The sequence below is a fragment of the Neovison vison genome, chromosome 13 (assembly GCF_020171115.1).
Source record: "Neovison vison isolate M4711 chromosome 13, ASM_NN_V1, whole genome shotgun sequence".
Lineage (NCBI taxonomy): Eukaryota > Metazoa > Chordata > Mammalia > Carnivora > Mustelidae > Neogale > Neogale vison.
This window is the reverse complement of record NC_058103.1, coordinates 64,255,693-64,282,611: the sequence shown is the minus strand read 5'-3', so window position 1 is coordinate 64,282,611 and position 26,919 is coordinate 64,255,693. Positions and strand designations below refer to the sequence as shown.

At 37.8% G+C, this 26,919-nt stretch overlaps 1 protein-coding gene across 1 annotated transcript in view; it reads left to right on the top strand.

The window, feature by feature from the left end:
* NPAS3 (neuronal PAS domain protein 3) overlaps nt 1-26,919 on the top strand; it is an 840,213-nt gene that overhangs the window by 230,089 nt on the left and 583,205 nt on the right. The gene's annotated exons all lie outside the window — the stretch shown is intronic.

Genomic DNA, 26,919 nt, shown 5'->3' with positions numbered 1-26,919 from the left:
GCAGATCCAGCACTGGGACCCTTCCTGGCTTCTCACTCCTGGTGACACTTTCTCAGGATGGTCTGGAAGGCCCCGCAAGTTCCTGCTGTGGCCACTCCTCCACCTTCCTGCCTCTTGCTCCCAGTTTGCACTCATTCCTCTAGCTGTATTGGCTTCTTTCTCATCTTTATCCTGCTTTGTTCTTCCTGCCTGTGGCTTTCATACCCCCCGCCTTGGAGCATTATTCTCTGCAATTTTGATCTGGTTAATTCTTCAGTTTGAAACTCAGACATCACTACCTGAGTAGCACTTTCTGAACCCTACTCTAGATTAATCTTAGATTACAAATTCTCATAAGCTTGGACTTTTTTTTTTTTAAGTATGATTGAATTATGCTATAAATTTGTTTCCTTTTTTAAAAAACTGGTATAATTAAAAGAATACTAAGTAGTATTTGTTAAATACTTTGGCCACCTATGCTACTGGGTTCTCTGTATTTTCTTTAATCATCACAACAAACACTTGTAATGGCTGATCTTTTACCTTATTCCTTACTAGAGTCTAAGATGGATATTCCTCAAGAGCTCTGAAATTAGGATAAATCTTATGACAGTGGCACCTTAAATTTGACATAAATCTTAAATTTGGTTTTGACCTCGTTTTGCACATGAGAAAGCTGAGGCACAGAGAGCTTAGGTCATTTGTCCAGGATCCCACAACTAACAAGTGGTGGTGTCAGGATTCCAACCCAGGCAGTCTTAGGACTGTAATGTCTTCAATTCCATGCCTTCCTGGATCAACATGCTGCCATGAAGGTTCTCGAGGTAATACATGTCAAGCACTTAGCCCACTAATATTTAGTAAGCACTGAAGATCAGTTATGATTATTGTTTATTATTTCTCTTATTGTATAATTATTTTATACTGTGTCTTCCACAGAAAGAAAGATTTCAGAAGGGCAAGGCCTCTGTCTCTTCTGCTACTGACAGTATCTGTTTTTCTTAGCACTGAGCTCGGTAATAAGTGTTTTTGGAATGAATAAATGAATGCTTGAATGAAGAGAGGACCATTAAGGAGAATTGGAATTCTATCATTTGATGACACAAATGTTCATCTTGAGTGATTGGTTTGTGCTTCTCTTATGGTACTTACCCCGTTCTGTGTTGTAACATTTATTTGTGTAATGGTCTTTTATCTCCTCAGCAGATTATAAACTCTCTATACATGTGGCTTTGCATCTCCAGTACCTACCACAGTTTTATTGTAAAGAGGACACTCAGTACATTATTGGACTGATGGACTCTTGTGTAACCCTGTGCTTCCAGGTTGGGACCCAGCACTGTTTTGGAGGAAGCTTATCTCTGGGGATTTTTTCTATTTTAAACAACGTAATAAGACTCTTTGCTACTGAACTACTCTCATTTCCAAATTGTCTTCACAAGGATGTCAAACAAATATTCCTGTATTTCTTTATAGGCTTACTATGAATTATGATGGAAATAGTCATAATACTCATTTGAAAAGGAGAGATGGGGCATAGGTATTTAGGGGAAATTTTTCCTTTTTTTTGTTTCTGGTTTAATGTGTTTAAGTAGGAATGCACAAAAAATTTTTCAGAGAGGGTTTCAGAGGGACAGTTCCTCAAATAGCCTTTATTTGCTGGTCTTAAGAATTAAAGAATGAGAAGACGGGTTCTCAAGCATTGAAGGTTGTTTATCTGAATTACTCACTGTATTGTGGAATAATGCATTTATGGCCTTTCCAATTGGCTACCTTTATTGGAAGGCTAAGGAGTGAATCTCTCTGTGCCAAGGAGAATGTTAGGTCAGGGGCCTAAACAATTTACCTGGCTTCCTCCTTTTGGATCTAGCTTCGTGTCTTTGGCAGCTGAATGCAAGGGATATTGCGTTCTGCCCTGTTGGTGCCAAAAGTTCACAGAACAGAGCATTTTTGGCAGATTGTTCTTGTTTTAAGGACAAAGGTGTTTGAATTTCACACTTTAATTTTCAGGGACTTGTTTGTACACTATAGGTGAGAGGTTCATAAAATCATGCATTGTGTAGTAAGCACTTGGGGATATAGCACGTGCTTTGCCTTGATTGGCTGCTTGGAAAGTTCCACAGTTGCCTTTGTTTCTTAGACTTTACACTAAGCAAGGCCCAAGAGGGAGCATTGAGTGGAATGGAAATTAATTATTGTTGTGTAGCTTCAGAATTTAAATACCTTACACAAAAGGGGGGATATTTTACTATGCAATGCCTTTTTTGACTACTAACAGAACTACTAACCTCAGATAATTGGGCATATAGGTTAATACTTGTAGGCCAAAAACCAAATGAGTATCTCTGTGTCAGCCATGAGCAGTCTCTACATATATCTCCACTTACATTATGTGTTAATTACTTACTTTGTAGGAAAGTAACTAGGGTAGAGCAGGGTCCTGTAATATATGGTCATTTTTATGCATTTTGAAGTATGTCATACCTTTACAACATTCCTGTAAATTACCTTGTAGATCTGAATATTTGGAGGAGTGTTTCAATTATACATAATTGCAAAAATATTAAAATTAATGTGTGGACTTCTGTTCATCTACAAAGCAGAAGACAATACAAACACAACTTCTTTTTGTTATCTGTGTATGCGGGTGGATTCATGGAACTAAATCAAAAGATTTTCTTCTCACAAATGGAGCTGAGGGATTTGCTTTCTTTGAGCCAACAGTTCAAATTTTTTAATGTGCATTTTTTTTATCCTAATGAACTTGTACAAATACATCAAGAAAATATGTAGAACTGCTTATTTCAGTGTTGTTTTAATGTTAGAAAACTGGAAACAACTTATATACGCTTCTGTAGGCAGCTGGATAAATAAATTACTACCTCCACCCAGTGCAGTGTTGGGTAGAATTTAAACAGATTAATGTGTGTGGAAGTTCAAGACCTGTATTTGCAAGTTTCAGAACAATATCAAGAAGATGATTTTATTCATGTAAGGAAGGTGAAATTAACATATAGATTCTTTTAAGTGTATATATTCCTTTTAGAAAAATGCATGAGGAGCAACTTGTAATGATCACTTGTAAGGGTGGAAAGACTTAGAGGTTGGTTGCCTTTTTATTACTCTATACCTTTAACATTTTAAAAAAAGAAAATGTCATAAAATAGTATTTTCATGTAGAAACGAAAGAGGCTGAATTGGATCCTTAAGCCTTTGGGGTTGGTTGTCTCTCCGACTGGGTGCCATTTGATGAACAAGTGAGTGGTAAGAAGAAAATGTGAGGGAAACAGAGCGAGTGTTTCCATTTTGCTTGTGGCGAAAGTAACTGACCTGTAGTCCACATGCCTTCCGGAACCCTCGTCCCCAGAAGACACAGGTGGGGGACTCTGTGTGTCCTGCACGGGCAATGCCGCAGCTCCTGCACTTAGTCTTAGGATGTTGTTCTGGCGCCCCCACCCCCCAAACTGGCATTTGTGAGACATTTCTTTAGAGCTCATTATTATAGAGCCTTTTCTTAGTCGGAAGAGGGGTGCTCTGTTGACAGGGCCAAATTATAGCTTGGATAATTACTTTTGTTCAGTTCCCTCTCCTCTCTTTCTAATAGATAGCAATGCTATTTTTGTTATGATAATAATGGATACTTAGGGTTTTTCCCTCCAAATTCTTTGTTGTCTTTCTATAATTCACATAATGCATTCAGAATATTGGTGAGTCTTTGATCTTTTCATTTTGTAAATGGTCAAAATGAAATTTTGTGAAAGCAACTGACTCTTTTCGGAGACAATGGCTGAATTAAGACACACAAAGAATAACTGATCAACTCTCAAATACGTGCTTTGTACTGTATCTGAAGAGCGTTGATGTTTTTAACCCAAAAATAAGCTTTTTGAGAAACTACTTTTAAAAGCATTTATCAGCAGAAATCATAAAATATCCTTGGATGGAAGAACATACTGGAAAGAAATATTAATTTAAAGCTATATATCATGTGCTTTTGCACGTTGTAGCCAAACGTTAAGCCTTATAAATTTGTTGAGGATGATGTAGCCACTTATATAATTAGAGGTGTGGGGATCATAGATAATTGTGATTATGTGACAAGATAGGATAACCATAAAGATAGAAAGATGGTCCCAATGCTTAACGGGGTAATCCTCTATGCAACGTCACAGGTCATGCCTACACTGCACTTGGAAAACCACTTTAACTTACATGGGTCTTGGTTTCGACACTAGATATATAGCAGAAGATAGCTGGATCATGTTTTAATCTGAAAGATTTCAGAATGCCAATCAAACCTTTGGCTTGCTCTAGTTTTCAGAAATACTATGTGAAATGTGGATCATAAAGCAGAATTTGGCTCTAAAACACTGAATTAAAATTATTCTTAGGAAGGCTTCAATTAACTCCACAGCAAAACTACCAGTATTCTCAATTTTGTAGCTAGAGATACTCATGAGAGTGGCAGATGGCCACACAAAGCAACCATGTTATTTTATTTCCAAATTTATGTAAACTGAACTCATAAATTTTTTATAAAAAGAAGACATCTCAGATTTACCACAGCAGTCCTAGGTCCTGGAATCAAATTCTGGAATTTTTAAAAAGTTGTCTAAATTTGCTGATGTGGTAAACTCATCATAGTGTTTTTTTTTTTTTAATAGTAACTTGTGATTTAAAAGGGTTAGGGGGCTTCTGGGTGGCTCAATTGTTGGGCATCTGCCTTCGGCTGAGGTCATGATCCCAGGGTCCTGGGGTCCAGCCCTGCATAGGTCTCTCTGCTCAGCAGGGAGGCTGCTTCTCCCTCTCCCACTCCCCCTGCTTGTGTTCTCTTTCTCGCTGTCTCTCTCTCTGTCAAACAAATAAATAAAAAATCTTAAAAAAAAAAATAAAAAGGTTAGAACTTCTGTGTCTTTTCTTCCCAGTCAGCTCACCTGCCGGGTGTTGACCATGGTCGTTGAACATGAGTAGCTTGTAGACAGTTCAATTGGGGATTGACCCAGACCTGGGAATGACTAGCTGGGAGACCTGACACAAATGATGTGACTGTTTTAACCTTCCTGTCCACATCTGTAAATACATAACCACATGGTGGCTTAAGGATTCCATGAGAGAAACCGTAGGAAGCAGTTAATTAGCACAGCACTAAGACCATAGTAAGCACTTAATTATTAGCCATTTTTACCTAAATTCTTCTTCTTCTTCTTTTTTTTTTTTTTTTAACATTGGCCAGTTGGAAATAGAAGGAATGTCCTACAGTTTCTTTAAATTCTTCTGGTATTGAAACAGTTTACACAGTTAGTGTTGTGATTTGGAAGCATTCACTTGAACTAGGCAGCCTGTAGATCTGCATATGAGTTCAGATATTTAAAGGTGGTTCAGCCTGGGCACTGACCCCAGAATGGATGCTGACAGGTGGATCTTGCCAGAACGTGCCAACTACGCACTGGTTAGGTCTTTGGAAGCCCTTCTTGCAAATGATGCCTATATTGTTATCACATGCCTGATGAGGAAATATGACATCTCACATAGTGACATTTTAGTTGGTCCTGAATTAGGAAAAGTATTTTTGTTGCAATCCCCTTGGCAAAATTCTTGGATTCCAAAGAATTTTGGAACTTAGTGGGCGGGGAGACTAGATACCTTACAAATGAGAAAAATGAGGCCCTGGGATAAGAAAGCACGTGGTTAAGGTTCTGACCCTTTACTGCCCCCTCTCTCTTCTCTGCTGCTTTCTAGGAATCTTTATGTCCCAATGCATTGATGAGAATGCGATCTGCATAGAAACTAAGTTTTTTCTTGTTTTTTCACATGTTTGCCAAGACTCAACTCATCCTTTTTTTTCTGAGCCAAGTCAGGCATTATAGAATGGAGATATGGACAGTTCAGGAAATGGGGGTTAATGTGTGTTCTCTTTACAGAACGTCTGAGAGCGTGTAGTTAATGGAAAAAGAAAATCATTGCCATTTGTTGCTGTTGGTGATTCGTTGTGTTTTCTCCACCTATGAAGTCAAGAATATGAAAATCATTCTGATTAGTTGAAAGTTCCAACTGGGTTCTAGTAACTTGAGTTTTACCTTGACAAAGAAGTAGCATGAATGTCTCTGTCCTCTTTACATGGTCATCATACTTTTGAGACTCAGCCCATTCTATCCCTCAGTTGAAATCTTACCTAAATCCCATTTGCTACTCCGCAGTAGAAGTTCTTTTTAAGTGTGTCCTCTGTGGCCTGCATTTTAACTTCACATGTTAACTGTCCAGAGGGAAGGGAACAGATGAGGGTTTCCTATGCTTATAACCTTAAAATACACATTTTAAGTCTGATCAAGTTGCTACTACCTTTCCTCATATTAGAGTCTTCTCCTTTGCCATCTCTTTCATATATGAAAATTACCACTTTGTTTTGGTCCTTCATTTTTTTTTACTCAATTTAAAATGTATCTGGAAATTTTTACTCTTTATTCATTTGAAGTATCTCAGTTTTTCTTAGAATAAACTTTTTTTTTTTTTTTTTTACTATAAAAGCTTTGAGATCTAGTATATACTCAAGCAATTGTGTCAAGTAAACAGCATTGTCAAGGATGCTTTCTGAATGCACACTCTAGAAAATCCCAGCTACTAAGGTAGGCAAAGTTGTAGTGCTGATCTTAGAAAGAGTTATGTTCTCACTGTATCAAAAAACAAAGGCCCAGAGGGGCAGCAACGAAGCAAATATCTCCAGTTTTTGAAAAAATAATTTAGCTTAAAAAATGTGCAGGCTGCATGATGGAGATAAGGATCTCCGCCCCAGAGGGTGACACAGCAGGTAGAAGCAGTTACAGTCCAGGCATGTTATAATTCCAGCCCCAAAGTCTTCAATAACAAGATGTTTCTTCTTCTAAGACTTTATGACCACCTCTGCTCTCCTAACCTTTTGCTAGCTACAGCCAAGTTGCTAGAACATCTCTCTTGACATAAATAGGGCTTTCACATTTGTTTTCAAATATTAGCGCTTTAAAATCAGGAACTTCACACAATCTCTTTGTGTTCCAGTAAGAAAAATGGTCACCGTGGGCCTTTGCTTCATTTAGCGTTGGGGAGTGGATGCAAGAATCAGAGCTTTCTACTTATTTGGGCATCACTATCTATTTTTTTGTTGTTGTTGTTGTTTCATTTCTTTTGATACTACATCTATTTCTTATCTCTTCATTTTGTAGTAATCGAAGAAGCCTTAACAGTTGCAAGATTACATATTTATATCAGGGTTCAGACTGTGAATTCATTCTTTTCTAGGGAAGCAGAAAGATCATGTAAAAATGGTGACCACATGTTGACAGAATGCATGATTTAACAAAACCAAAGGCAATCATTTCAAAGAAAAATGTTTTATTTTCTGCCAGCAGAGTATAATGGAGAGAAATTGGCTGGTATTATTTTAAAAAATTGCCCAAATCACTGTAGTTAGTGTAAAATTGTCTCTGGAACTATTTCCTGTAAGTTAACCAGACATATGATTGTATCCTTTCTATTTTGAATACTGAAGCTCACATTTCAACTGTCTTGTATGGAGCCTATCAGGTATAATAGCTCTTTGTAAAGGTGCTTCTTTCTTTCTCTTAGTCTAGCCCATCTAAGCTTATACCATCATTCACCCAAATGCACAATACTTATGGCTTGGGGCTTTCTCAAACTTTGAGCTCAATATTACTCACTAACCAATCAAGACCATAAGCTACTCAAAACGTGCTTTGCCAACCTGCAAAAGTTCAAGTGAAGTTAATGTAACTTTGTTTATCATATTAAAAATTCTCTACACATTTCAGCTGAAAGGAGATTTAATTTTTATTTAACATGTGGCTCATAGGGCTTGCTGTTTTTATGTAGTGCTTAAAGTAATTTCAGACATGGCACACTGGGACCTGCCTATGTTGTTTGTAGGTACAGTAAGTATTATTAACAACAAATCAGATTTATGTGTCAATGAAAGAATAATGCATTCTGATGTGATTCCAATAGTTACATACCTCTGAGAAAGTCAAAAGGCATGAGCTACATGGTGAAATGGTGGTGGTGGTATTGCCACTTTGACCAGGGTTGTTTCCATTGACTTAATTAAGTGTTGGGAGTGGTACGTGGTTGCTTTCAGGTCAGTTACAGATCACACCATCTCCTGAAATCTAATCCTGTTTTGGAAGAATTGTGGAGTCAGCCTGGGAACAGGTTGAAAAACAGTGTAAATATTATTCACTTTTTATAATTCTTGCCCGTTTAACTCACGTCACCTTGGAGACAGATAGGAGTATTATATTTGTGTCTGTGCTATGCTAGATATGCTGGTGTTCACAAAATATAGATCATTGATTGATTTGGGTTTGGCTTGATGTTGGTAGATAGCAACCAACATGTGTTGTTTGATGGTTTGATCCAGATGGCTGATATTCTGTAGGAATGTTCCAGGGTATTATACTATGCACAGAGGGTAAACACATATACTTTACTAAGGTAAGTTTTGCCATTATTGGGACCTCTTCCACCCACCAATGGGAAAGGGGTTTAATTCATGTTTAAAACAGAGGTATAACTCTTACATTAACCCCATGCTTCTCTACTTAGTCAGCCAATACTCATTATTACTCATTACTCAAGGGTAACTCTTCTATGATCTGCTTTGTCAGTTCTGGGGAGACCCAGATTTTCTTTTGGGAAAGTGGTGATAAGACTATTTCATTGTTATTAATCAGAAATTTTAGTTAGGACAGTTTTTGTGTACCATCTATGAGTTTAATAACCATGAATTTTCACAGAATGCTATATAAGAGTAAGGTTGCATATTTCCTCACTGGAGGCCCTGTGACTGTATTACGAACTAACAGCTGAGAAGTGGGAGAGGGAGGGGGATGAGGAGGACGCACTACTTTAAAATTGTAGGAAAATGGGCTATAACTTCAGTGCACTTTAGACATCTCCCCGAATAGTTTAATAATGTTATGTGACAAACACTTAAGGGAAAATAGGATCTTGAAGGGGAAAGATGTACTAGAGAACAATCTCTTTGTTTTTCCAGTGACAAAACACAGAGCCAGAGAAATTAAATGTCTTATCTAAAATCATACAGTTAATAGTGGCCGAGGTTGGCCCAGAACCCAGGTCTCACTACTTTTAGATCAGTTTTGGATTGTAATGAATAATTGTGATTTTCTCCTATTTTTCCTTATATTGAACAGCTTCCTTATGTGGACCACCTGTACCTACCCAACTAACTCTACTTATTTTCCAGATGATCTGTCTTTCAATTGCTTTAGTCTAGAATTGCTTGCAAGTCACTGTGATGAATGTACTGGTTCCATCCAGGACCTCCCATGGTTAGCATGATGTAACTGCTGGGATCAACCTGTCTTGGATGGCTCGGGTAGGCTTCTTCTGCCTAGGAATGCAAGTTACTCCAAACACAGAGAGGAGAGAAACTTGACTTCTCAGCCAGAAGTCCCTCTTTCTTGGGACTAGTAAGATTTCCTTAACATAGACATTTCCAAATGACCTTCACCCCACTTAAGGGTCTGTTAAATTGATGCTTTGAAAGTGCATTGATGGGTGGATCTTCAGAAGATAGAAGCCCCTCAACCACGTTTATGATGCCCACATGAGGACACAATACCTGTTGAGCTCGTGTGAAAATGGAACACATTGACATGGAGGAAAGAGATTCTTCTCTTTACTCCTGCTTTTTATACGCGAATTGTCCAAGTGTTTATGCAAGTATGTTGGTAAAGTACGCTATAAAAGATCTGAAGTTGGTTTTATGTGTAAAGATCTAAATCTACATTTAGCACATAGTAGCATGTAAATGAATATTTGCAGAAATCTTGATGAAATGAGTCAAGTTTGCTCTCATTTTCTGCTTGCCTTCTCTCTCACAATTTATATACAATTTTGTAAAATCAGGAGTTGTCTTTGTGAGCTTGAAGAATTTGGGGTTATTTTCTCTATAGGCTTTGGCTTGATGTCCCCCCCCCCTGTCATCATGGTCCAAATACAGGTATTGATAACCACGCGTCATGACTGATTTTAAAAAAAAAAAAAGTTCCAAAAAGGCTTCTAAATGAAAGCTGTAATTTTGTATTGGATTTCTAGTGACATGAGCAAATCACTTGCTCTTTGCCCTTATGGATTTTATAATGTCATCAGAGCCTATCAATAAAATGATAGCCTACAGTCAAGCATACACCATTCCTTACTGTATCACATAGGCAAGAGGTGGGGAGGGGGTTGTGCACAAATTGTTCCATGTCTGCCCTAGGATGCACGTCAGCTGACTGTGTGTGTATGTGTGTGTTTGGTTTTTCAGTGGAGATCTACTGTACAATCAGTTTTGGAAGCTGTAGATGAAAAGCAGTGCCTGACTTTTACATAGGGATGTCTCTTCTACCTGCTGTGAGTGAAATTGACTAGAATGTGCCATTCTGATCAATTTCATAAAGCAACAGACTCTACATAAAGAGATGATGGCTGTCCCTTCCACTTGAGCTGTCAGCCTTTACCTCAGAGGGAAAAGGACACTGCCAGAGACTAGGAGCACGTAGCCACAAGGAAGGGAAGAGGCCACAGCTGCCCCAGTAAGCAAAGCAGATGCACACACTTGTGTAAACACACTTAATATAAATAAGGCAAAAAACCCCACAAAACACAAAAAACTATACCCAGAAGCAGAGAAGATTCAGCTGTAGGAAAACAGAGGTTCCAGAACTTTGTAGAATTTCAGAAGGCCTCTCTAGATGCCTGTCATACTCAGTCATTCTGAAATTTATAAGGATATAGTATCTCATCTTAATTTGTAATTGCCCTGCCAGGTTAAATCCTTTTTTCTGTGATCTTTCACGTGTTCTCTTTGGAGCACTGGCTTTGTCCACTTTTTTGTATTTCTGATTACACATAAACACACAGAATTAGCAAAGGGATACAATTATGTGAAGATCTAGGATTTCCCCTTAGGAATGGTTCTCAGATTCCTTATTGTTGTATGTCTACCTGACTTGCAGGAAGGCTTTATGGTGATTTGGTATTCTGAATAAGACTGTCTATGGTTAACAAAGGGGCTAGACAGGCTCTTGACTTCTCTTTCTTCTTCTTGACTCAGTTTGGTGGTCTCTACAGCATCCTTTCTAGAGTGTAGAAAGGGCTTGAGGTTGTTCAAGATTTAAATAGCTTTGACAGGGAAGAATTTATTAGTATCCAAGTTTGGAGTGGGGGTAGTATCTGTGTTTCTTCCCTCTTTCCCTTGCTTCTTCAATGTAATACCATTCCAACGATTGATTTACTGGGTAAATTTAATTTCAGTAGCACTACTACTGGATGTCTTTGTTTACTAATTTTAATCATGACTTCTAAGGACATTTAGATCATCAGCATAATCATCTTTCAGCAAATAGTTTTTGAGGACATACATAGCAGGACAGTTTCTTAACCAAAACTTAATAACAACAAAGTCTTATTTAGCATGTCCTTTTAAGAAATCGTTACCATAATTTAATCACTAATTTTTCAGGGACTGCATGCTAATGACTCATTGTGAAAAGGGCTATTTTAATTTTTATTAAAAATTTTTTTGCACGGGATGCTATCATGGTGAACTGATTGAACTTTTAGTTGTTATTAAATGTTTGAAACTGTAGCTTACATGCTGTAAATGTACCCATACACACATATACCTTAAGTCCTATGGAATAGTCTATCTAATGCTATCTAATTTTTCCAGATTATTTTTAGGAAATTTATAAAACAGAATAAAGAAAGAGCAGAAATTCAAGCACTTAGGAAAGTCACTTTAATAATTAGTTTCTTCTAAATTTAACTTTCCTCATGTCCGTTCATTTTATGCCTCTTTCTGATTTCTTCAGTGTCACCTGACTGTTGCATATCTTCATATCCTTATGTACCCAGTAATTACATCTTACTCTCAGGAAAGGTTACTAATGGCATTAAACCACTGTTTGCTAACTGCCACAGGCCAAATGAGGCCCATAGGAGCCTGCAAAGAGTTCCATTTTTTAAAATGAGATGCTTATATTTTTATAAAATGAAAGATTTTACGTTTTTAAAAAAGCCCTAGATTTCCAACTACTGTTAAAAAGGAAGCCCTGGGAACTTTGGGTCCATATTCCCATCTACTAACAATATTTTTTGCTTGTTATGTTTGTTTTTCCCTGAATAATGAATGCCCCTGTTGTCTGGGTATGTACTGGCTCTCCAGTTTGCCATAGTCCCCACCACTCCCTGTTATCTGTTCAACAATGAAGTCCAGTTGCCATTGTCAGGTTTACATTGCTCTTTTATACTTAGTCCTCCCTGTTAACTTGTATAATTTTGTCAGGTCCTGCAGGTATTTAAGTTTGTGACCCCTATTGTAAATATACTTATGCCAGATTCACAATTCATAAGACCAACCAACCAAACAAACAAAAAAAACCTACTCTTCCTGGATATGTGAGTTTTCTTAGATAAGATATGACTAAGTCAAATGAGGGAAATTGTATAGAAAGAAACAAAGAGACAAAGTGAGGGGAAAGAAAACAGAATTTGAAGGATAATCATGGCACATTGAGTAATTAAGCTCGTAATGCTCAAATTTTACCTCTAAGAATTTGGGAAGTATTGAGTGATTGGAGAAGTCATACCTAGAGGCAGTCACATAGATAACTTAATACCTTAACAACAGTTGTGTGTTTGTGAGTGTGTGGGTCTGTATGTGCATGCACATGCATGTATTTGGAAAGTGAGTCATGTCCTCAACCGTGAGAACGTGACAAATTTGCCCCGCAGCTCTTAGTGGCTCCTTGATCTGTACGTGATCTTCCTAACTGTGCTGTTGGGAAACACTGTTGTTTTCAGATGTGACACTGAAGACTCAGTGATCTTTTGTTGGCTAATAACTTAGAAGGAGACCTTGAGGGAAAATCCTGTAAGATGAATATCTCAGCCCAAACAAAACGAAATAAAATACAGGGAGAAGATAGATGGAAAATTTAAGAACGGGCTCCTCTACAGGTCTGGGAGGTAAGGAAAAGGGAAGCAGAATATCCATTTTGGTCAAAATAGATATTCCATTTTAGATATTGGATATTCCATTTTGGTCAAAATAGATATTCCATATGGTCAAAGCCTAAAGGTCAGGGAGGGAGTGCTCAACCGTGGGTCACACATTTTGTGTTTTCATTTTTGGTGTATTCTAGATTCAGATACTAGGGTTCTTTAGGGAGGCTTGATGTAAGGCGGCCAATTGAGAAAATCTCTTTCATTGCCCCATTTCCATTAACGAGGTTCTTCTGTATCAGTTTATAACCCCTGCCCCCAGTGCATCTGAGAATTTGCTAGCAACAGTTTGAATTCATGTTACTATTAAAGTTATGGTAATGATTTGTTCAGAATCAGGAAATTCAGTGCTGGCTTTCAATTAATGAGATAGCTGGGTCTTTTTAGTTTCCCGCATACATATAACACGATAGAACCTTTGGTTTTTCCATGAGCAGCCTGCACACTCATGAAGAAAATGTGCCTAATTACTTTATTCTGATTTTATGTATTTTAAACCTCTCCTACCTTGACTTATCTCGTTATGTAATCTGATTTGGCTCAGAAAAACTGATGTGTATTTCCTCCAAGTCAGATTTTTAGGGGAGGACTAAACATTTATCAAGTTTTCTCAAAAGAATGTAGGATCCATGGAGGACTTGGTTTCTGACTGAGTGACGGAAGGCTGTATATAAACAGGCATTTTCCATGTTGTCCCACTTCCTACAGCCCCTTGGTGAGGTATCGTGACCCCTCAAATCATAGGGAACTCCTGGCACATAATAACATGTGGACTCCTGCATGTCTGTCCTCTAATAACACAGAGCCACCTACCACTAAGGACCAAAACCCGTTAGAAGTGTGAGGTACAGCAGTCAATGGAAAAACAATGAACGACCCTGGTTATAATGGGTTGGTCAGTGTTACAGAGCTTGATGATCTCAAAATTGCCTTCGGGGCAGCTTCTTACCCTAGACTTCAGTTAGGAACAGAGAATGTGCTTCAGGAAGCCCTTTCCATTATTTTGTATGTTTGTTGTTTCCTGGGTAAGAATCGAAGTTTGCCCTCACCAACCAAGCCAGCCACTATGTGGTAACACACCGCATCTCCAGCCAAGCAGCTGGCATAGTGTATACTGAGTAAAGCACTGCTTTTGGGGTTGGGGGGACCCTGGGCTGTATGGCTAATGGACTCAGTCTTTTGGTTGGAGACAAGTGGGGGATAACTTAGGAGGGAATGAAGACCTTGTTCAGCTTGTCCAATTTCAGCTAAGCATTTTCGTATAGACAAATGAACAAGCCAAGCATTTTCTCCAAATATTTAGGCCCTTCTCTTGTGACAAGTGGTAGCAGGCTGACATTTGGTAGCACTATTAGGTAAACCTTTATTAAATGAAAAATACCTTTGAGCATCAGGGCACTTCTGGGGTTCAAATTGGACTCCAAAAAATAAGTTATTTTTAAATTTTTAAAAAAATTATTATTTTTATTAACCTATAATGTATTATTTGCCCCAGAATAAGTTATTTTTATAAAGTAATTTTTATATAAAAATACATCTTCTTAAAGATACTTCAGAAATTAGAGTTCGCTCTACCTCCTCCATGAGGAATTTCTACCACATAGAAACAACCAATCTTATTATTTTGGTTTATGGGAATTAATCTAGATTTGGATGTATCTTATCTGTATATCCCCATATATAGATATACAGCAGCCATTGTTTGATCCTACTATACTTGCTGCTTTATAAACTGTCTTTGATTGCTGGCTATATTGTAAAGAAAAATTTTCCAAGCCATCAGAGATTTTGTTTCAACATCCATGTTCAAGCTCTTAAATATTCCATAATAGGTTTCCAAAGTTTATCAAAAAGACAGTGAATATTCTCTTAGCAATATATTCATATCCTTAGCTTTGTTCAAAAAGAGACAAATTTTTAATCCTTTGGATATGTATTTGCCAAAGTGTTCTCCAGAAATTGTGACAATTTACATCCCTGGCAACCATATGCTGTGCTTTGGGGAATCTTGATGAAAGAGTAAATAAAAATATGTCTTAAGCAATAGGTAGGAGATAGAATATATAGTCTCCTTAAGACCTGTTTTCTCCGTTGTATTATTTAAAGGAAAGGTGACCCGTTTTACTTAATTATCTCTATGTCACAAAGGAATGCAGGGAGTTACAGTATAATGGTGTGTTCATTGATGTCAAGTAAAAGCATGTGTTGTTTGCAGTGTTCACATGACCATAACTTTCATTTTTCATACTTAAAGATCTTCAAACTTGTCAAAGCATGCTTTCTCCTTTCCAAGTTTCTCCTATCATGCTTGAAAGTTTTCAAAAGCTTTCTTCCACTTAGTTGTGCTTTCAAAAGTGTTTGAAATCACACTTAAAGAAAATTAAAGGAGAAAGTGAATTTTCCCTCTAGAAAAGGTCATTTGAATTTGAATTCCAAAGCAATTTAGTGTGGGACTTATAGCAATTAACAGCGGATCTATCTACTTCAAATTGCAATGTTGGTAAGCCTGAAAAACAGGGTTTTGTTGGACATTTCATTAAGAAATTAATGTTTTCATAATACTTATAGGATTTATATAGGTGATTGTAAATTAAGGAAAACTTGGTCAGTGACTTAATTGTCCTATAAATATGATCAGAAAAGGGGGTGTCGTGAGGACTTTATTCTTATAGAGGCAAAGCACTGCGAGGCTGGAAGGGTCTTACATGAGTCATCTTCCCAGGGTTCAAATTCCTGCTGCAGCCCTCACTGGCTCCAGCCAAGTGACTTTCCCTCTCTGTGCTTTGGTCTTCTTATCTGTGAGATGGAGACAGTAATGCTTCTGGGGTGACCTGCTGTCCTGGTTTGCCCGTGATTGTCCTGCTTTAGCATCCGAAGTCCAAGATCTGGGGAAAGCCATTCCCTGAGACAAGAAATCTCCTAGTGTTAGGGGCATCAGGCTGGCTCAGTCAGTGAAGTGTCCAGCTCTGAATTTCAGCTCAGGTCATGATCTCAGGGTCCTGGGATGGAACCCCATATGGCATCAGCCTCTGTGCTCAGTTGGGTGTCTGCTTTTGTCCTTCTCCCTCCCCCTCGGGGTCTTCTTCCCCTCCTCCGACCTTGCACTTGAGCTCTCAAATCTTTTAAAAAAATCTAGTTTTGGGCTGAAGGATGTGGCACGTTTGAGGAGAAGTACAAAACCCATGCAGGGGCCCCCAAAAGAGGGACTCAAAGCAAACCTGTTTTTCCAGCATCCATAGTGTCCAGAGATTGTCTTCCATGGTTGCTGTAACCCTTTTCCCCTTTATGGCTGATACTGGCAACCATGAATTAAATGAGATGATATTTAAAACCTTTGGAGTGTGGCCAAAATAGAGAAAGCATTCAAATGTGTCTGCTTTTATTATTACACTAAGGTTCACGCTGTTTTTCGGGGATACTGAATAATCTCAAAGCAGAGACATCATGCGAACCTTCCTGCTACCGATATTCTGGAAATAGTACCGCGGCTCCTTGGAGTGGTAGCAATTCCAGCAATTGCCCCTCGCGTGGTCAGTAAAATGTCCTGCAGTCACAGGGTGCCCATCGTTCCCTCTCATTCTGCCTTTCAGCAGAGACGCTCTGACCCTTTCAAATATTTAGCAGCAGACTTTCCTCTCAATGTGTGCTCACGACTCCTGTTACTGTTAATGGAAGTTACACATGTGTGCTCACCAGGATGAGAAAGCCTTCATCCCATGTCGGGCAAAGACCCGTGATCCTGAATCTCTTTCTAAACTTCAGACCTGAAGAGAACAGGGCAGGGAATTGCTGCTTTCTCACTATATTAGCTTCTTCAATTTCCTTTTAATTGGAGGCTGCAATCCAGATTCTTGTAACTTCAGGAGGACGAACAATACAAATTAAGATCTGGATGCTTTCCAGGAAGGGCTCGGCTCAAAGAACACTTTTTTTTTTTCCTTCTTTTAACACAGTTGTGGCTATTCACAAATCGCATGCAGTTGCCTAATGAGTCCATATTTGCTTCTGAGGTTTCACATTTGCAAACTACACTGCTGAGAAAGTAAGTGAAGTGTTCACCCACCTCGGGTGTGAGCTGACTGATTGAATGTACAGGACAGATAAATACTAGAATAGTCAAAATCCTAAACCGGTAGCACGGAGCCTTCGCGTACAATATCTTACCCTTGTTCAGGACATTCATTTCTCCCTAAGAATTCTTTTTAATGTCTAAGACTTCAATTTATGTTTAAGAACTAGTAAACTATAGCAGTTTGACAGCCATTCACACTTAATTCTGTGCATTAAACCAACAGCATTCTTTTCCACAAACATCCATTGTTAGGACAATGCTCTCAGACAGAATTTATGAGAAATGGAATTATGTTACCAAGGAGATAGCATTTACTATAATGAAGAGTAGATCCTAGAAAATGGCCCCTTTTACAGCAGCTCAGAGCAGAGCCACAAAAGCAATTGATTGGTCTTGGCATTTAGTCTTATATCAGCTGTGTCATCCATAGCTTCAGGAGTGAGAACACTAATCTAAAGTGACATTTCTGTTCTGGCGGGCTTTTCTGCCCTGATGAAAGCAATTACTTCATTCCTAAATGATAATTTGCAGGAGTTTCAACCACTTTAATTGATAATTTTTTTTTTTTTGTTCTGAGTTCAATTGTGAAGTGATTAGCTGATTTGGTAAATAGAAATTTAAGGTGTGAAATATACAAGTTGCTCCAAGGTAAAGTGCTCTTTATTGGGTGGAGAGAAATTACTTGATAAAGCCACAGTTTTTCCATTATTATGGAACTGCCAGTTGTACAGCTTAAAGTTCTGGGGGGAACATGAAGAACAAAACACTTTGATTCATGAGGTTTTTGGCAGACACCAAAGCATACAATGAATAGTTTGGTCTTGCTGTGGTTCATTCAGGGATTATTTGAATCAAGGTGAACATTGGTTGAAAAGGATTGTGCAGACCTCTCAGCGTTCTTTATTACTATTCTAATGACTCATTCTGGAATTAAATCCTCTTATTTAAAGTGTTAAGAATAAAAACGCTCATTGGCTAAAACCAATTAATTTAATTATTAAGTTCAAACATACACAAGGCATTTTCTGAAGATGAGGGAAGGCACTCAGCTGAATGGCTCTAATTACTCTTTTGATCTATTTTCCTACAAGTCAAAAATGGGTCATGATTATTCAATCAGAGTCCATCTTGGTTAAAAATTTTAAGGATGCATCTTCATTTTGATACTTTATCAAATGTTCACAGTTGCAGATGTTTTGGACACCTTTTTTTTTAAAGTCATTGATTTCATGATATTTTCTCACATGGGGAAAAATAATGGTTATTTCACATGTTAAATGAGAAAAATAAAGCAAGAATGAAGGTCAAACTGATTTAGCACATCAAACAGTCTTTGTCAGCCGAGCTTAATATATCCTGAGTTTGTGGAACAAATGAAATTTTGCTGCTATGTTACACTTTGCTTCCAAACAACCATTACAACTGGTTTTATATATTGTGTGAGCATCGGACCATCAAACAGTGCATCTTTTTACTGACGTGTTGCTGCCGTGATGATCTACAGCAGCAATCTGCCATTTATATAAGGGCAAAATGTGCATCTATATTTAGTTGTGAAATTGGCCTATTATACTCTTGATGTTTACAGAGGCTAACATAAATTAATGATGACAGCTATGAGCAGTGCATTAGTTAAGCAGCAGAGTTCTTACCTTGAACTTGAAGGTTCCAGTTTTAACTTCTAGCACGTACTGTACTCTTTCTTTCACACATTAAAGGAGGGTTTCAGAAATTATTACCTTTTCTTGGAGAGCACTAAAAGACTCCAATTTGTGAGCTATGTAGTGTATAATCCTACTAGATCATAGCTGTTTATGCGTTTCTCAATTATATTGCCTCGTGAGAAAGCCGATATTTACAGTCACGAGGCAAAAATACTCTTGAAAGATTTTTTTTTTCTTTGCAGTAGGTTGATTTGATTGACTTTGAACTCTATGTGATGCCAATGTGTATTGGGCTGTTTTATTGAAAGTAACGAAAGAAGGGCAAGCAGTGCTTATAGAATCTTTACTTTTTCCCTGGGAATCCTCCTCATTCTGCTCATGTCAGGGCAGGAGTTAGGTACTGGAGTAACTATAGATTTCACCGTTAACTATGACCAGAGATCTGACAAGTATGCAGGTGTTCAAAGGTTCATGAGTTAAAATGCTGAAACCTTTGATGAATTTTTGATGGCTGCATTTTTAATACAGGTCGACCTTCTTCCTTTGAGGCTGTATGCCAGATTAATTGATAAATAGAAGTCTGTAGTGCTGGGTTCTCCTAAGCAAAACAAGTAGGAAAATCCATAAAAACCTGCCTTTCTGCCTCCTCAGAAGTACTTTAAAAAGGCAAAATTTAAAGCGGTTCTGACTCTACCTTTTCTTTCTCCTCAAGTTAGAGGACCCAAATCTGCTGTGATCTTTTATAGAGATGGGTTATTGTATTCTAAAAGTTTGCATGAAGGTGTTCAAACTGAGGCTGAGAGAGAGGATGTTCGTATAGACATAGTGTGAGTCTACTGATGTCCTTATCAAGAGCTAGTCCACACAATTATAAGTTATATGAGAAGAGCTGGTAAACGTCTGACTATGAAGAAGTTATCGGAGGAGAAGAAACATTGAAGTTGGCTTACTTTTGTTGCTCCTCTGTGACAATTATGTTGCTCTTTGTTGTCCTCTGTAGATCTCCAGCTATATTGTTTCCAAAATCATCATAACTATTTCTGCTAAGTAGGAGATCAAAATAATCAATTTTGCAAAGCTAAATTTGATAAACCACAAAGGATAACTTACCTCTCTTAATTTAATGAGTCATCAAGTGCGAAGTTATCTGTTTTTTGCCACCACGGACAAGTGGCCCAATAAATAATTGACATCTTTATCCAGTTCCGTGGAAGCTTCAGAGAGATCACAAATACTGAGTCAATTTCATAATATTGGCTTTGTGATAGTGGCAGTGCCTGTTCTTTAACGTTTTACTTTTTTTTTTTTTTTTTCACCCTGTTATCTTTTGCTTGTTTCTGTCTCCAGTAGAATTTCATTGTTTGGCCTTGCCCCCCACCCCACCTTCACCAAAGCTAAAGCAGCAAATGGTGCCGACGCCCATTTCCCAGGCAGTGTGGGTGAGCTCTCCATGGTCCTGGATTTGGGGTTTTGTCTGACATCAAGGAGAATTTCTATTTTTGTGAGGTTTGAAAGATCGCCTTTCTGCCAGGAGTACTCATAAGATGATTCGGCCAAATAATTTTCATTGCAATTATGAAGCTTTTTTTTACAGGAGTTTTCACAATTCTTCTGAGTAATTCATTCCCTTAACAAGTGTTTGGATGTTCATATATATACACACACACACACACACACACACGTACATATACACAGTTGTTTGCCTTGTAATTGAGTGAAATTTTTTCTACTTTATGGAGTAAAAAATGGTCACTTATTACTCCTAGTAAAAAAATCATTGATTTACGAATCTTGAGTCATTTGTTAATGGAATATGTTTTATTTGAAAACTCATTAAATATATCTGTAGTATACAACAGACTCTAGGCATAAGGAAGACTCTAATGAAAAATCAGTATCTTTGCAGTAAAGTTTATTTTGCTTTAAGTATGCAATGTGATCTGACAGAAACAATGACTAGAAATCATACTGGTGAGAACAGTGTGTATTTCTTAAATGAGTATTGTGGACTTCAAACCATAGAACAATCAGTGTGAAACTAGTTTAGGTTTTCATTTAATATATGTTATATAGCATTACGGTATGTCAGGAATTATTTAAATATTTTATAAAAATAAACTCATTTAATTTCAACAAGAATCTTTTTTTAAAAGGTTTTATTTATTTATTTGACAGAGAGATAGTGAGAGCAGGAATAAAAGCAGCGGGAGCAAGAGAGGGAGGAGTGGCTTCCTTTTGAGCAGGAACCTGATGTGGGGCTCTATCCCAGGACCCTGGGATCATAACCTGAGCTGGAGGCAGATGTTTAATGATTGAGCTACTCAGATGCCCAACAACCTTTTGTGTTATTTGTGTGTGTGTGTGTTAAGTTAGTCACCATACAATACACCATTAGTTTTTGCTGTAGTGTTCCAAGATTCGTTGTTTACATATAACACCCAGTGCCCCATGCAATACGTGCCCTCCTTAATACCCATCACCAGGCTCACCCATCCTTCCACTCCCCTTCCCTCTAAAACCCTCAGTTTGTTTCTTGGAGTTCACAATCTGTCATGATTCATCTACCCCTCTGATTTCCCCCCATTCACTATTCCTTTCCTTCTCATGTCCTCCGTGTTATTCCTTATGTTCCACAAGTAAGTGAAACCATATGATAATTGACTTTCTCTGCTTGACTTATTTCACTTAACATAATCTCCCCCAGTCCCATCCATGTTGATGCAAAAGCTGGGTATTCATCCTTTCTGATGGTTGAGTAATATTCCATTGTGTATATGGACCACATCTTTATCCATTCATCGGTTGAAGGGCATCTTGGCTCTTTCTACAGTTTGGCTATTGTGGTCATTGCTCCTATGAACATTGGGGCACATATGGCCCTTCTTTTCACTACATCTGTATCTTTGAGGTAAATACCTACTAGTGCAATTGCCAGGTCATAGGGTAGGTCTATTTTTAATTTTTTGAAGAATCTATACTATTTTCCAAGGGGCTATACCAAGTTGAATTCCCACCAACAGTATAAAAGGGCTCTCCTTTCTCCACATCCTCTCCAATATTTGTTTTTTTTCTGTCTCAACAAGAACCTTTTGATACAGATAGTATTATCATCCCATTTCACAGATGAAAGAAACTGAGGCAGAAAATTAAATAAATTGCCCAAGTCTATATAATCAGTTAAGTTCTAGAACAAGGATTCAGATACAGATGTGTCTCCACAACCCATAGCATTTAACCTCTACCCTCTGCTAATGTGGAAGACATGTGAGAGAGGCATCAAAGAGAACTTAAGTGATAATCATGATTTGAGAGAACAGGAAAGGATTTTAATAAATAGGCAGTCTGAAGGTTGTCACTAAGTTAAAGTTGGGTCTTTGATTTTATTCTCCTTGGCTAGACATCTACATGTCACTACATGGGAAATTAAATTTACCAAAATGAAGGTCATAATTAGCAATGGAGAAGGGAGTTTGAGAGTATGAATGAAGGAAGCATATTATAGATGCTGTACCTAGACTCGGGTGGAAAAGATGGTATAAAAAAAGATTGGTCAAATAAAATTTCCAAGAATTATGGAGAAAAGGGTGGTAATCAGATATGGCATTAGGATTCAGACAATTGGGCTTTTTCCTCCCAAAGAAGTTTTATAATTATTATAATCATAGTTATTACTTAGATACTGTTTACCATATGGCAGGCATTTTTCACTTTACATGTCTTAGCTCAATTACTCACAAGTACTGTGAAGTAGGAACTATAATCATGTCCATTTTCCAGATGAGGAAATTGAGGCTGGAAGAGGTTGAGAGACCTAGAGATGGTTGCCAAGATAGTATCATGGTGTGAATACCCACAGTCTGGCTGCACAGCCCACACTACTAACCCCTGTAGCTTCCAAGAAGTTTAAGGTTGGATTGACTATATTGTCAACATTTCTAAATGTTTTTAACTTCTTAAAATTTTTCTTTGTTGTAAAACTCTAAAGTGAAGTCTACCACATTTAGAGTTTACAAACTATCTTAATTTTTAAAATCTAGAATTGTTTTAGAAGTTTCATATTTACCATATACTACATGGAAATTATTATATGAGTCATTGTATTGGTCCCAGGAGAGTTGTTTGCCATCCTCTTGTTGTAAGATGATAAAATTGAGGATGAAATTTGTTATGCCTGTGGCATGCCTATGAATGACCAGCATGGGTCTTATAATTCCTTCATCAAGACTCTTTCCACAAAACATATAACTTGCCAAGGAAGTTAAAATATATGATAGGATTAAACGAATTACATTCAGGGACACCTGTGTGGCTCAGTTCGTTAAGTGTCTGCCCAGGTCATGATCCCAGTGTCCTGAAATCAAGTCCCTCATTGTACTATTGCTCAGTAGGGAGCCTGCTTCTCTCTCTGCCTGCTGCTACCCCTGCTTGTGTTCTCTCTTTCTAACAAATAAATGAATAAAAATCTTAAAAAAAGTTGAAATCATTTCAATTAATTAAAAAATTTACTTTCAATAAGCATTGTCCCCTAAATCTTCTTTACTAGTAATTTTTTTGATTATTTATTATCTATGCTTAAAGGTATAACTTCAGAAACATGTAAAAATTTGTTGCCAGGTGTTAAGCAGAGACATACATTAATGTTATTTTAACCAGGGATGGTTGTTAAGGAGAGTTAATTATGGTGACATTAATGATGCAGTGTTCGGGAACCAACTTTTTAAGTTTTATGAGAGGAAATTCTAGATATTAGATCATTCCCTTTTGGTTCTGAAGAAGCCCTTTGGAGATTCTGAAAATCATTTACTATCTTCCCCAAAATATTACATAATTTTACATATGACTTCTAGATTTATTTCTAAATAGATAAATTGAAAATACGTGTGTGTGTGTCTTTTGAGATTGTTGACTTTGTTGTTTTGTTGGTGGTGGTAACTACTGATGAGGATGAAAATACTGTCATCAGACATTTGAAATTTTGATCTGCCGAGGAGTAAGGAAGAGTCTCTTTTTTGTAGTTATCCAAAGACTAAGTGGAAGAACATCAGAGCAGTGGAGAGTTTGGACTCCGGGAGTAACTTATTGTTGATCTGAGGGTTAATCACTTTTTATGTGGCACAGAGAAGCACCATAACATTTTTTAAAAATACTTTTATTTATTTTAGAGAGAAAGAGTGCATGTGTGCAAATGAGGGAAGGCACAGAGGGAGAATCTCAAGCAGACTCCATGAGGAGCAGGAGTGGGTCCCAGGGTTCCCTCTCCAAAGTCTGATGAGATCATGATCTGAGCCAAAACCAAGGGTCAGACACTTAACCAGCTGAGCCACCCAAGCTCCCCAGCACTTCTTATTTATTCATGTACAACCATTCCATTCTTTCTTTGGTATTCTCCAAATACAGTGATAATTTTTGGTTTAGGACAGAATGGACAAATATACCATTTATTTTAAGTTTTAATGTGGTTCTTAATTCAATTTGAGTATTAATTACAACTGGGCTCTACTCCGCAAAAACGGGTATAAGCTTAATCCACAATCTGTGGCATTGTCTTAAGGTCTTTAGCTTAATCTCTTCTATCAGTCTCTCTATAACCTTTATAACCTTTGACTGTATTTTATTGCTATTGTCCTCAAAGCCAATTACTACCCATTTTAGACACAGCACTATTATTCTGAAAGTCTTCTGAGCTGTGGTGTCTGTATAATGTTGTGATGGGGGAGTCATGGAAACCGTCGTTAATAAGATAATGGGCAAGACAATTACTCCAGTCGGGTAACACACAGTTTTAGAGTATTAAAAAAAAAAAAATTGGGGGTGGAGAGGAGTGAAGCAACAAGAAGGTGGGTCAGGAACACATGAAGTAAGTGCTGCCCAGTGGTTTGCTGGTTTGTTGGTTTGTTTATTTATTTTTAAAGTTTATTTGAGAAAGGGAACAGAAGAGTGGGGTGAGAGGCAGAGAGAGAAGCAGACTCCCCATTGAGCAGGGAGCCCAATGTGGGGATCGATCCCAGGACTCCAAGATCATGGCTGGAACCAAAAACAGACACTTAATCCACTGAGCCACCCAGGCGCCCCATACTTGGGGGTATTCTAAATAAATCAAGTGTCAGAGTTAGGTTAACCAAGAGTTTGGTTAGGCAAGGTATGCAGAGGAATTAGTGTCCATGTTATTGCCTTCCTGGAGTGGAAGTAGGAAGCCATTTCTCCTCTACCTAGCCTTTGGAGCCCATTGAATTGCTCTGTGTGATCTTGGACTTTGCTTACCTCCTTCCCTATAGACTTAGTTTTTTTTTTTTTTTTTTTTTCTTTAAAGTATTGATAAGCCTATGCATTAATATAAATTTCAGAATAATGGCCTAATATTCTACTTGCTTCATTTAAACAGAGAAATTCCTACTATGAATGTTGGTAATATTAATTAGATGGCAAATGAACCCATTTGAGATTCTTTGGGCTACGTGTATCAAGGGAAGGTTACATGTAATATCCATGTAAAACTACCTTCAAAATTGGCCCCCCAAATTCTTTCCTGACTGTAAAATTCATCCCTGCTCATTTGTTGACCAAATGACATGTTTGATGAGGCTTGTATTATTTTTTAAAACTTTAATTAGTTAAAATAAAATTAAAACATAACATAAAATTGAAAATGCCATATGAAAATTCAGATTTTGTTCTCTAGAAAGAGCAACACTGGAAATCTGGCAACAGCAGGTATGCTTTCCTCTAGAACAGCAGTCAGCTAGAACTGTGCATGCTCTCCCTTTGCCTGTCCTTCAGGTCCTCACAGTGGCTATCAGGCCTCTTCACTCATTGACATTCCCTGCCTTAACCTGGGGAGCCCTTGAGTTTAAAACCTCTTCTCTAGAGCTCCATCATAGTCACTTAGTGAACAGCAACAACAACAAAAATTGTACATTTAGCCTACCTTTCGCAGTACTGTTTGATTACAGGAACACAAAGAGAGCAAAGCACTGAACTTGAACCACTGCACTCTACAAGGGGTAGAGAAAACATGTCAAAGGCCATAGTTCTTTCAGCACAGCTGATCTAATTGGTGTTAGATAGATTGCCTTTACTATATAAAGGGAGGGTAACATCTTTTATTCTAAGATGTTAACCTTAGATCCTGGTTTTACTCAAACTTGTCAGATTTTAAGGCATCTTTCACTTTATTTACATAATTTTCAACAAGTCAGGATTGACTATTTATAAAATTGCAAGAAGGTCAGCCAGGATTTGGGGAAATTAATGGCATTACCATGCTTTCTCCATGTAAATCAGTGATGTTTCTGCCTGAGATTAACACTTGAGACATCAAGGACATGGTGCACATGAAAGAGAGGGAGAGACGGAAAGAGCACAAGAGTACAAGCAGGGTGCAGGGGGTGGGTGCAGGCAGAGGGAGAAGCAGACTCTTTGCTGAGCAGGGAGCCCGATTGGGGAATCAATCCAGGACCCTGGGATCATGACCTGAGCCGAAGGGAGACACTTAACTGACTGAGCCACCCAGGTGTCTCTAGAATATTTTATTAATAGAGTGAAACTGGTGGGTTATTGGCTTTGCAAGCATTTGACTGGAGTGTGATGGCATTACTTAAATTATGTGGATACTCAATAAGATATTCTAAGTATCTGCAATAAATACAATGTTTCTACCATGAAAAACATCAGATATGCTATAATGTAATATGAAGTGTTATTGTCCATATTATACTAACTGAAATTGGAATCATATTGCTGAACTCATTTTGATCTGTTGCTCTGGTCTTCCTTCTTTGCTTGTTTCTCTCTTTCTTGTTATTTTGTAATGGGAAACCAGAAAGCTAGATTCAAAGATTTTAAAATGCCTTCAGAGTTCCTTGCAACGACACTTAGAAATAGATACTTACAAATGATTTTAATAGCACCTTGATACTGTAAATATTGGCCAATTACTTATCATCAGGGTCTGATTTGGGTTTTATTTCTTGTCAGACATAAAACAGAACAATTCAGAATAGGTGGAATTCTGTCAGATACTCAAACACAACTTCAGGTGTGCCAGATTCTGCCCTCAGCAATGTGAACAAACTTCAAACAGAAATGCACATGAATAGTTAAAGGAAAATGCTGGATCCCACCTGTTGCATCTTCTGTGAA